Consider the following 13724-nt stretch of genomic DNA (forward strand, 5'->3'; position numbering starts at 1 on the left):
CTATAGTTTTCCCGAATACAATTTTTTAAACTATGAAAAACATTACTATACGTAAATAAGGTATGTTTTATCACAACGTAATAGCAAAGAGGGAAATAAGTATCCATCAATAGTAAATGGATTAATCAATTATAGTACATCTATATAATAGCGTAAAAAATAAATATGCTCAAGCAACATATTATTAATATAAATCTTGAAACAATGTTAAGCTAAAAAAGCAAACTGCAGAATATTGTTTCTATAAAAACTAAAAGCAGAAAATTTATTAATGCTAAATATGTTCATATATATCAAAAGTCTCTTGTGTGTAATATGCTCAGTTGTGTTTGATTCTTTGGGACTCCATGGACTGTAGCCCACCAGGCTCCTCTGTTCATAGAATTTTCCAAGCAAGAATACCAGAGTGGCTTGCCATTTCCCATTCCAAGGGATCTTCCTGACCCTGGGATCAAACCTAAGTCTCTTGTGTCTCCTGCATTGGCAGGCAGATTCTTTACCACTGCGCCACCTGGGAAGCCCATATTCAAAATCTAAAGACATGTATGTGAACAAATGACACCACACTCTCAGGATACTGACTGTCTCTGGGATTTTTGTGGGGCATGCAGGGGTCTTAACTTTATCAGCAATGTTTTATTTTCTAACCTGAATGGTAAATATATTAGCATTCATTATTTTTCCCTAAACACTTCCCTTTATCTTAAAATATTTTATACATGATCTGAAGCAAACATAAAATGGTGACATTCATTAAATACGAATAACACTTAAATCAGTACCAGCTATTGTTTTATGTATTTTAATATTCCACATTTTAAAAAATACATGAAAAATTATTTAGAGAGTAAATTCAATTTAATTTAAAAATTATACATAATTTATTTTTGGACAGATTCCACTAACCTCCTGCCTTGAAAGTTGAAAACATTAGCACCTATATTTCCTCCCATTTCTTCTAATTTTTGTTATATTTACATTGTCCAGGTTCAAATCATGCACATTCCATTCTATAATTTCAGAATTATATAGTACTGGATCTACATTTTAGCTGAATCAATCTTCTCATATTCCTCTTACCACAATTTCTCCTTCTTGAGTCTTTATTAATTGGCTAGATTTCACTGCCAAATGGCTTCTCCAAGGGGAGCCCGTATGTGCACCTTCCCCTAAATTCTTTCATGTTGGAGAATATCTGCTTGCTAGCTTGAGAGGTGAATGTGTATAATACTCATGGGCCATCCTTTCTTTCCCACACACCTTGCTGATGCTGCTCCCCTGAATGCTGCTGGTACTGAATGTTGCCAATGGAGGTCTGAGGCCAGTCTGATTTTTTTCCACTCTTGTGTGGTTTGTTTTTCTGCTTAGAAGTCTAAGAAGTCTCAATCATTCTCATTCTCTCTCCCTCTCCTTTCTTTCCTCCCTCCCTCCCTTTCTCAATCAATCAATGCATTTCTCTATTTTCACCCCTCAGTTTCTTTTTTAAAGACACAGTACCATACTTTACTTACGGTCTAAATAATTTATACACATCTGGGTAAATGTTTTTAACAAAACGGACTGCATACTACTGCAACTTTTATGGCAATCTACAAAGCGTTTCCTGAGAAGAACTAGGATGACTTCTGAAAAACACATATATATCCTATGTTCAAGTTTGAAAGAGAGGAGCACAAAAACAGAAGCAAACGGTGAGAGCCCAGAAACAAGTCTCCACATGACCCAATCCATGTCTCTCTCAAGTGACATGGAAGGTGCTCAATCTGTATCTCAATGCATGTTACTTTTCCTCAGTCAACATGTCAGCCCGACAGCTGGTCAGAGACACTAAGGTGCTGGCAGGTCCCTATAATCTAGTTAAGATGAACTGCCAAAAGACACATAACAAGTTGTCACTCTTTCACAATACAGAAAAGCAAACATAAGACAAGAACAATGCTGATGCAACAAAATGTGAGAAATGCCATGTACTGAATAAATGCTCCTCCTTATGGGAGCTGAGTCCAAGATAAAGGAATATTCAATAACTGGTTCTAAGACTTGGACATGCAGTTAAGCAAAGACAAACCTCAGGAATTCAGAAATAGGTGTCTCCCATAAAGGTACAGCCATTTCTCTCACAAAGCTCCTCCCTGATGGCTGGTAACACAATGCTCATCCTGCCACAGGGCACATACTCTGCCCCTCCCAGTGGCCTGGTATTTCAATCTCAGTTTCTAGCCATCCAAAGACCACAGGATACACTCTGCAGAGACTGAACATGATCTCAGCCAGAAGGAGGCAAAGAACTACCTGAGGTTTCCCACCCAATAACTTGATCAAATTAGGTCTTATCACTGAACAATTATAAAATTCTTCCCGAAACATCTTGTGCTGTTTCAATCCACCTGTTCTGTTAGGTTCTTTTCTTCAGTCACAGCAACTATCTATATTATATTGGATCTTCTGTCTCCCATGTATCTTTGCTTTCCTCTAATTAACTTTATCTGTATGCACAGGAATCATGTCTATTGAGGTGTCAGCAGTTCAATTTTCATTCTAGGTTTTGCTGTAGGTAATTTATTTGTATTTCTTTACATGCGCAACCTCTCATTTCATCTCATTTTGTTATTATTACCTTCTTGTCTTCCAGCTTGTTTTCTGAATTCAGATTCTCATTATTTTGATTCATAGCACAAAGCAGCTAGAAGAAGTCTTCTGCTTTCAAGTTTGCTGTTCCTCTATGATCAGTTCTTGTCAGTTTTATATGCTGTGTTCTTTCCTTTTTACTTTTTTCACCATAGATATTTGCATTTGCAACAATGTCATTTCTTTCATCTTGCTGCTGTTCGATTGCTCTCCAGATATCACATTCCCAAAGTATGTGTGATTTTTCCTTTTTCCACTGTATCTAAGACAAGCTAATCTTTCCATCCTAGTTTTAGTGTGAGAGTTGGCATTTTATGTTCTTTCCCCTTCTCTGAAAGTCTAAAGAAATATTGGGGCTCAGATGTGGGTGGTGTGTTCAGTCTATTAGAATAATAATTCCAAAGTCTACTCGCCTCTGAGATTTTGTTTGTGTCCTTCCTCAGAGATCAAATTTTGGGATATCCAAATTACACAGAAGCTCTGACTTCTGGGTAGGGTCAGCCAGTTAATCAATTTCCCCACTCTTTACCTGATCCTTATCATCAACTACTTCTTCTACTATTCAGTTAAAAGGGTTTAAAAAAAAAAAAAAGAAAGAAAACCCACAGTGATACCCAATCAGTTTGCTTCTTTCTAGATTTGGGGCTATTAGTGTTAACTCTGAGAATTTCACTGTTTTCATTTTTCTGCGGGGTAAAGAGGAGTAGGTCTTACTGTTCCTATGTGCCTGTTTTAAGTTTATTGGATCAGGTGATACTCCTTACCTAGTTGCTCAATTTCCAATTTTATTTTTTAACTTAAAAAACAGCAACACAACAACACACACTTTTTGCTCAAGGAAAGGAAATTCAATGATGAAGCTTCAGTTGGAAATCTTAAACCAGAAGACCAAGGCCATTTACTTTGCAAGAGGACCCTTGGGTGACATAAAGGAACTGTTTTTTAACATAACAAAGTTTTGGGTTAACAGGGTCGTAGAGAAAAAAGAGTGAGGGTAATTCCTGAAATATACTTATCTAAGAGTATCGATGATCAAATTTACGATCTAAAGTTCCAGAAATATTTCTTCTAAAAGGTGTCACTATATTTACTTTTCGTGAGTCAGTAAAAATTTATCTGAAACTGTATTAGTATTTACACAAAATACATAAGGCTGTAAAATCACTGTAGTTTTGATCAATTACAAGTGGAAAACATGTTAAAAATCTACAGAATAAGTGTGGAGATATATTCGTTAGATTACTCCTTTCTGCCCATGGACAATGCTTTAAAGTCTCCCTCCTCCACTGCGGTCGTGTCTAAACCAAGAGTCTCCCAAAGAGCTGGAAAATCATGGAAGATCTTCATCACAGCTTTGAGTGTCGAAAAAAAAAAAAAACAGATGTGAGTCTGAGGAGTCATTCTGGGCAACAGGGAATGCTCACAGACTGTGTGGTAATGGGGGATCCAAATACCAAGTGCTCCAGAGGCTGCACGTTCATTGCGTATGTCATTGTGGAGGAGGTGGATGCAGCCATGAATGCAAAGCCACAAAGTGGATGGAAGAGATGTGTAACCAAAGAGGGAACTCAAGAGAAGATGTTCAAAGTCCTGGTGCCCATTTAACTATGAAAAAGATTTTTGCTGGTGGCATTACTAAAGACATTGAAGAACACTAAGAGATTATCTTCACAGTAGGGGAAAACGTAGGTCATGACTGACTGAGGCAGTGGCAAAAGAGAGGCTTTTGTTTTTGTAACCTATGATGACCATGACTCCATAGACAAGATTGCTGTTCAGAAATACCACACAGTGAATGGCCATAACTGTGAAGTAAGGAAAATCCTACTTAAGCAAGAGATGTCTAGTGCTTCATCAAACAAAAGAGGCTGAAGTGGCTCTGGAAACTTTGGTAATGTGAATGACAACTTCGGTTGTGGAGGAAACTTCAGTGGTCAAGATGGCTTTGTGGCACCTCGTGGTGGTGGTAGATATGATGGATGTGGGTACAGTTATAACGGATTTGGTAATGATGGAAGCAATTTTGGAGGTGGTGGAGGCTTTAATGATTTTGGAAATTACAATAATCAATCTTCAAGTTTTGGACCCATGAAAGGAGGAAACTGGAGATAGAAATTCTGGCCCCTATGGCGGTAGAGCCCAATACTTGGCCAAACCATGAAACTAAGATGATATGGTGATTCCAACAGCAGCAGTAGCTATGGCAGTGGCACAAGGTTGCAGAAGGTTTTAATTACTGCCAGGAAACAAAGCTTAACAGAAGAAGAGAGCCAGAGACATGACAGGGAAGCTACAGGTTATAACAGATTTGTGAACTCGGTCAAGTACAGTGGTGGCAGGGCCCAGCTGCTACAAAGAAGATATGTTTTAGACAACACCCATGTGTATGGATGAAAAACTCGAGGTCTGTATTTGCAACTAACTGTATAACAGGTTATTTCGATTTCTGTTCCATGGAAAGCATAAAGCATTCCAACAAAGGGTTTTAATGTAGTAGGTTTATTTTTCTTTTGCACCCATGCTATTGATAGCTAAATGTAATAGTGTGATCATAATGCTGAATAAGTGTGTCTTTTTTTATTAAAAATGTGCTGTGCAAAGTTAGTCTTCTCTTAAGCAATTTTGGTAAACAACCCCAATGGTATGAAGCTAGAATTATTTCAGGGTGATGCTAGGTTCCATTTGAAATTTATGCACAACCTGCTTGGGTAGAGAAGCCATTGTCTTCAGAAATCTTGGTATAGCTGAACTGACAGTTACTGTGTTGTGACCTGGAATTCACTGCTAAAAAGTCACCCAAGCAAAGTCATGGAGGTTTTTGGTTATTAACATAACTGTTGGTATATCCTATGTAATACATCTAAGTTGAATTATGGTAGCGATAAGTTATAGATGGGGATGAAGCTTGTATTGCTTACAGATTATAATCGGTGATTATAATCTGTAAGCAATAAACTAATATCCTCAAAATAATAACTTAAAATTAAAAAATAAATGTGGCTCATGAGGTTTACCAGTCAAATAAAAGTAACAGGTGACAAAAATATTTCTAAGAACAAATATTTGTGAAGGAAACAGATAATTCATTTAATCTCTCATTCACTTGATAAATAATTATTTGAGCACATTCTATGCACTAGGTCAAATTGAGTAAATAAGCAAGGTCTCTAATCTTGGAAAACACAAGGTAGAAAAGGCAGAAAATGAGCAAGTACAACAATGGGCATATTAGTAGAATTAAAGTAGAATTAAAAATTATGAACACTGCTCTAAAGAAAATGAGAAATATGAAAGGAAACAAGGAGCACCTGTCTGAACCGGCTTATCAGGGAGGACCTCATTGTGGCACAGTTAACTGACAGGGTATGTAAAGGGTAAAAGAAACTATCCCTGAGGTACAATGGCAGAACAGTCTAGATAGAGGAAACAGCAACTACAAGTAAGGAGTTTTAGGTAAGGAAGGAGAGTTGGTGGTGGCAGGAGGGGAACAAATTGGGTATCAGAAGGTAAGCAGTGGTCACATCAGGTAGGATCATTAAATCCCATGGGAAGCCACTGAAAGGTTTTAAGAAGGCCATAAATGATAAAATATATACCCTTCAAAAAGCATTCTAGTTGATATTTAGAAAATGGATTAAGAGGAATGAATGAAAGCAGATAGACTTGATAGGAACATACTGCTGAAGCCTAGATGAGACACTGACAAGCTGGTCTGAGAGAGAAAAGAATGAATATGCATGCATTTGGTGACAGATTGATGGGCTGGATAAGAGATTAATGTTAAAAGGAGGTGAAGGAGAGGAAATATCGAAACAACTCCTAGATTTCTTGCTTCAAGTGAAGATGATGTCAGGCAGAGGTACTAAAAATCACATAAATGGTAGAATATACGACTTTCATAATATCTAGTATAAAATGGAAGCAACAATCATTTTCCTATCTTTAACTTTACCTTTACTTCTCAGGGTGGCAGTACTAGAAGTAATAAGAAGTGGTTAGATTAGGGATAGATTTTAAGGGTAGGACTAACAAGACCCGCTGACATACTGTGGCAGATGGACAGGAGGGTGGGCCTCATGATCCCTGCCTCCTCATGTTCATGTGAGCAGGATCCATGATTTGCTTCTAACCAACAGAATACGGCAAAGATGATGAGATGTCATTTTCATGACCTCTACCCTGCTAGCAGGCTCAGTCAAAAGACTCTCCTTGTGGCCTGGTAAGCAGCCTTACTTCATTTTACTACTGGGAAAACCCTAGTGATAAGGAAATCTGGGCAGCCTCCAGGAACTATGAGGTGACCTCCAGTTGACAAACAGGAAGAAGTCAGGGCCCTTAGTCTTACAACCACCAGGAAATGGATTCTGCCAACAACTTGAATGAGCTTAGAAGTGGATTCCTCCCCAGCTGAACTCCTAAATTAGAACACAGGCCAGGGAACACCTTGACTGCAGTTAAGCCACGCCTAGACCCCTAACCAGCAGACACTATGAGGTAACGATGTGTGTTGTTTTAATCTTCTAAGTTTGTGGCAATTTACACAGCAAGAGATGACTAAACATATACTGATGTGGAGTGAGAAAAAACAAGAAGTCAAGGATAACTACAAAATTTGGGGGCTTAAGCAAATAGAAGAATAGAGTAGTCATTTACTGAGATAGGGACTTCTGGGGCAAGAAAAGGCTGGGAGGAAAGATCACTTTGAGACGCATGGCGTTTAAGATCCCTAATGGATAGACAAAGACTGAGAGGTCAAATGAAGAGGTAGACATATGGGAACAGGAGACAAATCTAGGGAGCAGATATAAACTTGAAAGTCACCAGCATAAAGGCCAAGATATAACATGAGATCACCGAGAGAATACATACACACACTCACCAAGAGGACCAAGAGGGCTGCGCCCTGATGCACATCATTCAGAAGTTAGTCAGCTGAAGAGGAACCAGCTAAGGAGGTCGAGAAGGAATGAGCAGTTGGGGGAAAAAAAAAACATCAAGGAAATGTACAGTTCTGAAAGCAAAGTGAAGAAACTGTTTAAAAGAGGGAGAGACTAGTCATATTAAATATTGGTGAAAGATCAAGTAAGCTGCGGACTAAGACCTGAAAATTTAAAACCCATTCCTTAGTCACACTAGCCACATTTCAAGTGCTCAAAAACATGTGGACAGTGACATAACAGTGAGACACGACAGTGCAAACACTGAACATTTTCGTCATCGCCAAAACAGAAACTGTCCACTGGAAAGAAACAGAAGACAGAAAAACAAGCAAAGATGCTGCTGTTGTGGTTCAGCTGCTAAGTTGTGTCTGAATCTTTGTGACCCCCACAGACTGCAAATTTCTATCCTTCACTGATGCCCAGAGTTTGCTCATACTCATGTCCATTGAGTCAATGAAACTATCTAAACATCTCATCTTCTGCTGTCCTTTTCTCCTTTTGCCTTCAATCTTTCCCAGCATCAGAGTCTTTTCCAATGAGTCAGCTCTTTGCATAAGGTGGCCAAAGGATTGGAGCTTCAGCAACAGTTCTTCCAATGAATATTCAGGGTTGACCTCCTTTCAGATTGACTGGTTTGATCTCCTTGCAGTCCAAGGAACTCTTGAGTCTTCTCAAGCACCACAATTAGAAACCATCAATTTTTTGGCATTCAGTCCTCTTTATGGTCCAACTTTCACATCCATACATGACTACTGGAAGAACCACAGCTTTGACTCTACGGACCTTTGTCAGCAAATGATGTCTCTGCTTTTTAACACAGAGGTTTGTCACATCTTTCCTTCCAAGGTGCAAGTGTCTTTCAATGTCATGGCTGCAATCACTGTCTGCAGTGATTCTGGAACCCCAAATATGGTATCTATCACTGCTTCCACTTTTCCCCCCTTCTATTTGCCATGGAGTGATGGGAACAAATGCCATGATCTTCATTTTTTTTTAATGTTGAGTTTCAAGCCAACTTTTTCACTCTCCTCTTTCACCCTCATCAAGAGGATCTTCAGTTTCTCTTCATTTTCTGCCACTAGAATGGTATCATCTGCATATCTGAGGTTGTTGATGTTTCTTCCAGGATTCTTGATTCCAGTTTGTGATTCTCCAGCCCAGGATTTCACATGATGTACTCTGTACAGAAGTTAAATAAGCAGGGTGACAATATATAGCCTCGTCATACTCCTTTCCCAATTCTGAACCAGTCAGTTGTTCCACGTATGGTTCTAACTGTTGCTTCTTGACCCACATACAGCTTTCTCAGGTGACAGGTAAGGTGGTCTGGAACTCTCATCTCTTTAAGAATTTTTCACAATTTGTTGTGAGTCACACAATCAAAGGAGTTAGCATAGTCAATGAAGCAGAAGTAGACTTTTTTCTGAAATTCCCTTGCTTTCTCTATGATCCAACGAATGTGAGCAATTTGATCTTTGGCTCCCCTGACTTTCTGAAACTCAGTTTGTTCATCTGGAAGTTCTTGGTTCACATACTGCTAATGCCTAGCTTGAAGGATTTTGAGCCTAACCTTGCAAGCATGTGAAATGAGCATAATTGTATGATAGTTCAAACATTCTTTGGCACTGCCCTTCTTTGGGATTAGAATGAAAACTGACCTTTTCCAGTCCTGTGGTCACTACTGAATTTTCCAAATTTGCTGACAAATTGAGTGCAGCACTTTAATAGCATCATCTTTTAGGATTTTAAATAGCTGAGGTGGAATTCCATCGCCTCCACTAGGTTTTTTTTTGTAATAATGCTTCCTAAGGCCCCCTTGACTTCATGCTCTAAGTTGTCCAGCTCTAGGTGAGTGACCACACCATCATGATTATCCAACTGATTAAAACCTTTCTTATATAGTTCTGTGCACTCTTGCCACCTCTTCTTAATCACTTCTGCTTCTGTTAGGTCCATACCATTTCTGTCCTTTATTGTGCCCATCCTTGCATGAAATGTTCCTTTGATACCTCCAATTTTCTTGAAGAGAACTCTGGTCTTTTCCATTCTATTGTTTTCCTCTATTCTTTGCATTGTTCATTTAAGAAAGCCTTCTTATCTCTCCTTGGTATTCTCTGGAACTCTACATTCAGTTGGGTGTATATTTCCCATTCTCCCTTGTCTTTTGCTTCTCTTCTTTCCTCAACTATTTGTAAAGCCTCCTCAGACAACCACTTTGCCTTCTCGCGTTTCTTTTTCTTTGGGTTGATTTTGGTCACTGCCTCCTGTACAATGTTACAAACTTCCTTCCGTAAGGAAATCAACTATGAATATTCATTGGAAGGACTGATGCTGAAGTTGAAGCTCCAATACTTTGGCCATTTGATACAAAGATCTGACTCACTGGAAAAGATCCCGAGGCTGGGAAAGATTGAAGGCAGAAGCAGAAGGGGGCAGCAGAGGATGAGATGGTTAGATAGCATCACTGACTCAATGGACATGAATTTGAGCAAACTCTGGGAGATAGTAGAGGACAGAGGACCTTGCATGCTAGCGTCCACGAGGTTGCCAAGAGTCAAACGTGACTTAGTGACTAAACAACAACAAACAATAATCATAAAAAAAGACTGCATGGAATGTATTCACAGATATCACAAGAAGAGATAAAGCTGAGTATGACCAAAAGGGGAGGGGGACAAGTGAACAATATAAACCAGTAAGGTAAACTTTATCTTTCAAAGCTGAAATGGGAATCAAGGTAACTAGCTCAGAAGGAAAATAGGAGAAAATGTGGTAGAGATCTAAAAAATGAAAAGATAATATGACAGCTGAGCAGGAGAATGAGAGAGGGAACGAGAAAGAATTAATGAAATGTAAACTCCTGTAGGAGTCAGGAATTAGTGGCATTTACCCAATCTCTTCAATCTGTACATTCATGTGCTTAGTCACTCAGTCATGGCCAACTCTTTGCACCCCGATGGACTGTAGCCCGCCAGGCTCCTCTGTCCAAAGAGTGTTGCAGGCAAGAATACTGGAGTGGGTTGCCATTTCCTTCTCCATCTGTACATTCATATCTTTTGCCAAACTTGGGCAACTGTTACTTCTTCAAATACTTTTTCAGACACACCCAGTTCCTCCTCTCCTTCCAGGGCTCCTCTGGTGACAGAAACGTTAAGATATTTTGTTACAATCCACAGGTCTCTGTAATTCTGTTCATTTTTTACAACGTTCTATTTTCTCTGTGTTGTTCAGATTAAGAAATTTCTACTGTTCTACCTTCAAGTTCACCAATTCTTTCCTCTGTCCTCTTCTTTCTATTGCTGAGAGAACTGTCGAAGCATTTTATAAAACGGCTGCTTTAAAATCTTTGTCAGATAAGTCTAATATATGTGTCACCTTGGTATTAATAGCTCTTGATTGTCTTTTCTCACTCAAGTTGAGATTTTCCTGGCACTCTGCTTATCAAATGACTTTCAACTAAAATCTGAACATTTTGGGTATGATGATGTAAGACTCTGGATCTTATTTAAATCTCCTGTTACAGCAGGCCTCCTCTGACACCACCCCAGGGGAGAGACAGAAGGTTCACTCATTCTTGTTATTGCTGCCAGGCCAGGGTAGAAATCCCCACAATGACTCCACTGATGTCACAGGAGTCAGGGAGACCTCATTAATGCCTGGTACAGAAAGTCCCGGCTCTCTAACTGGCCTTCTTTAACCCTACCTTGGTAGGATGGAGGTGGGTGGTTGGAGCACCTCACTATCTCCTAGCATTAAGTGGAAATTTAGACTCTACACTTATACTTTCCAGGCAGGGATATGGGTGAGGCCATAGTTCTTTCTATGGTGTTTGGATAGGGTAGAATGGTTATTATCTTAAAGTTTTTTGTCTTGCTAACCTGCCCCTTTCCTGGTCCTCATGCTAGAGAAAACAGAGTTTTCTTAGTTTTTTTCAGCTTGTACCTATTAACATTTCCAGACTGCTGATTTTTTCAACATCAAGTCTGAGAAAATACGAAACAAAAGGAAAATCCCTGGAACTTACCATTATGTCATTCTTTGGTTCTTGGGTAAGACTGCCTTCAGAGTTTTCTTATGTTTGTTTTGTATGTTGTTTTATATATAATGTCAAGGCTTTTAACTGTACTTACCATACAAAGAACAGGGCAAAACAATCTTCATTTATTTGTGATTTTAAAAATTTCTTTTTTCATATTCTATTTCTAAAAGAGTTATCTGCTGTGTTTACTGTGTGTTCCTTCTAAGTTTGTCTTTAATTTGGAAATTATTTTAAAATTCTTTCCTAACTTCTATCATCTCCTTTCTGAAATGTTCTAGTTCTGGTTATATTGTTCTTTACTGTCTTTTATAATTTCCTGGTATTTTAGCTTATTTTGGAATATTAAGTTATAATATTTATCAGTTTCGTGAATATATTTTTCTATTATGCTTATATGTTTGAAAGGGTGTTATTCTACTTATTCTCTTTTCTGTAATCTTTTCCATGAGATTTGACCATGATATTTTTCTGTTGCTGAACTTTGAGCAAAATTACTTTTTTCTGAACTCTTATAAGAGAAGATTTATTTAGCTAGTTTTTCTTAATTTCTCAGCTCTCTAGGTCCTCTTCTGTTGTACTGTACTGTCCAACTATCCTGCACCGTATTTGCTGAGGTCTCCTGGCTCTGTTCCCTTCCCAGACTGTTATCTGGACTCTCTTGAACTTTTCCTAGGCTGTCTCTGTCCTGTTTGATGTGAATTCTATTTCCAGCAGCGTTTCCAAAGTTTGGGGCTTTCTCCTACAAAGTCTTTGACTAGTTCACTTTGAGAGTTAATAAGTCAGAATCTGCTTCAGCCTCTTTAGATCCTACTACAGATCCCTTAAGCTCATCCCCCTACTAGAATATGCAACATCTTCCCAATTACAGTTGCTGTTCTCAAAGCAGCTTGCTGAGTTTCCCAGTGGGTTTTTAGGTTTACTGTTGGTGGGACCGCTGCTCCTCTCTGCTTACTGTGACAAAGATACTGACAGCACATTGGTCTTATAGCTGTCAATGGTTTAACTCCACCCATTTGAGTAGATGCCTTTTGACCAAGTTTGTTACAGATGCTGCCCCTGTGTCTTAGTTGTTTTGTGTTTTAATTTTTAAATTTTATTTATTTACTTACTTTTGGCTGTGCTGGGTCTCTGTTACTGCACAGGCTTTTCTCTAGTTGCGGAGAATGGGGGCTACTTTTTACTTGCAGTGCAGCGGCTTCTCTTTTTGCAGAGCACAGTCTCTCGGCTGTGCAAGCTTCAGCAGTTGTGGCTCCTGGGCTCCACAACTGTAGAGCACAGGCTCAGCAGCTGCGGCACACAGGCTTAGCTGCTCTGTGGCATGTGGGATCTTCCCGGATCAGGGATTGAACCCGTGTCTCCTGCACTGGCAGGTGGTTTCTTCACCACTGAGCCATCAGGGAAGCCCTCTGTGTTTTAATTTTTAATGACTATGTTTGAGGGATTCAGAAACTGTACTACCACTGTCATATTTCCAGAATTCCTTAAAAAATAGATGCGGATTTTTTACAACATTCATTAGCAGAAAATGTTTAGGAAAAGTTTCCAGGGTGCAAAATCAGCACAAGTAACTATTTATACATTTCTACTCTATCTCCATAACTAATCCCATTGTGAAAATATATTCTCCCTTCCGGATGAGCAGCATGGAACCAGTAAACAGACCTTGAACCCTGGGAAGTATTAGAGAATGACATAATTTCCCCCTCAGTTCAGTTCAGTCGCTCAGTTGCATCCGACTCTTTGCGACCCCATGAATCGCAGCACGCCAGGCCTCCCTGTCCATCACCATCTCCCGGCCTCTTTCGGTATCCAATCATTTTACCTTTTCATACTGTTCATGGGGTTCTCAAGGCAAGAATACTGAAGTGGCTTGCCATTCCCTAGTAAATTATAAATTCAGGTCACTTCACCTACAGAAATGCTAATTAAATTAAAAGGTAAAGCAATCCCTTATTTATCAAGAATTTACTACATGTACCTGAAGCAAATTATAAGATGGTATATGGAAAAGATGAATTATTCTTTATTACAACAATGAATTCTTTTGGACTCCCTTTTTCAAAATCTACGAATATGTCCCCAAAAGTCTAGAATACAACTGCCAAAATACTAACAGA

At 39.0% G+C, this 13724-nt stretch overlaps 1 protein-coding gene across 2 annotated transcripts in view; it reads right to left on the reverse strand.

The window, feature by feature from the left end:
• Positions 1 to 13724, reverse strand: part of ATRN (attractin) — a 185014-nt gene that overhangs the window by 107614 nt on the left and 63676 nt on the right. The window lies entirely within an intron of this gene.

Source organism: Capra hircus, chromosome 13, assembly GCF_001704415.2.
Source record: "Capra hircus breed San Clemente chromosome 13, ASM170441v1, whole genome shotgun sequence".
NCBI lineage: Eukaryota > Metazoa > Chordata > Mammalia > Artiodactyla > Bovidae > Capra > Capra hircus.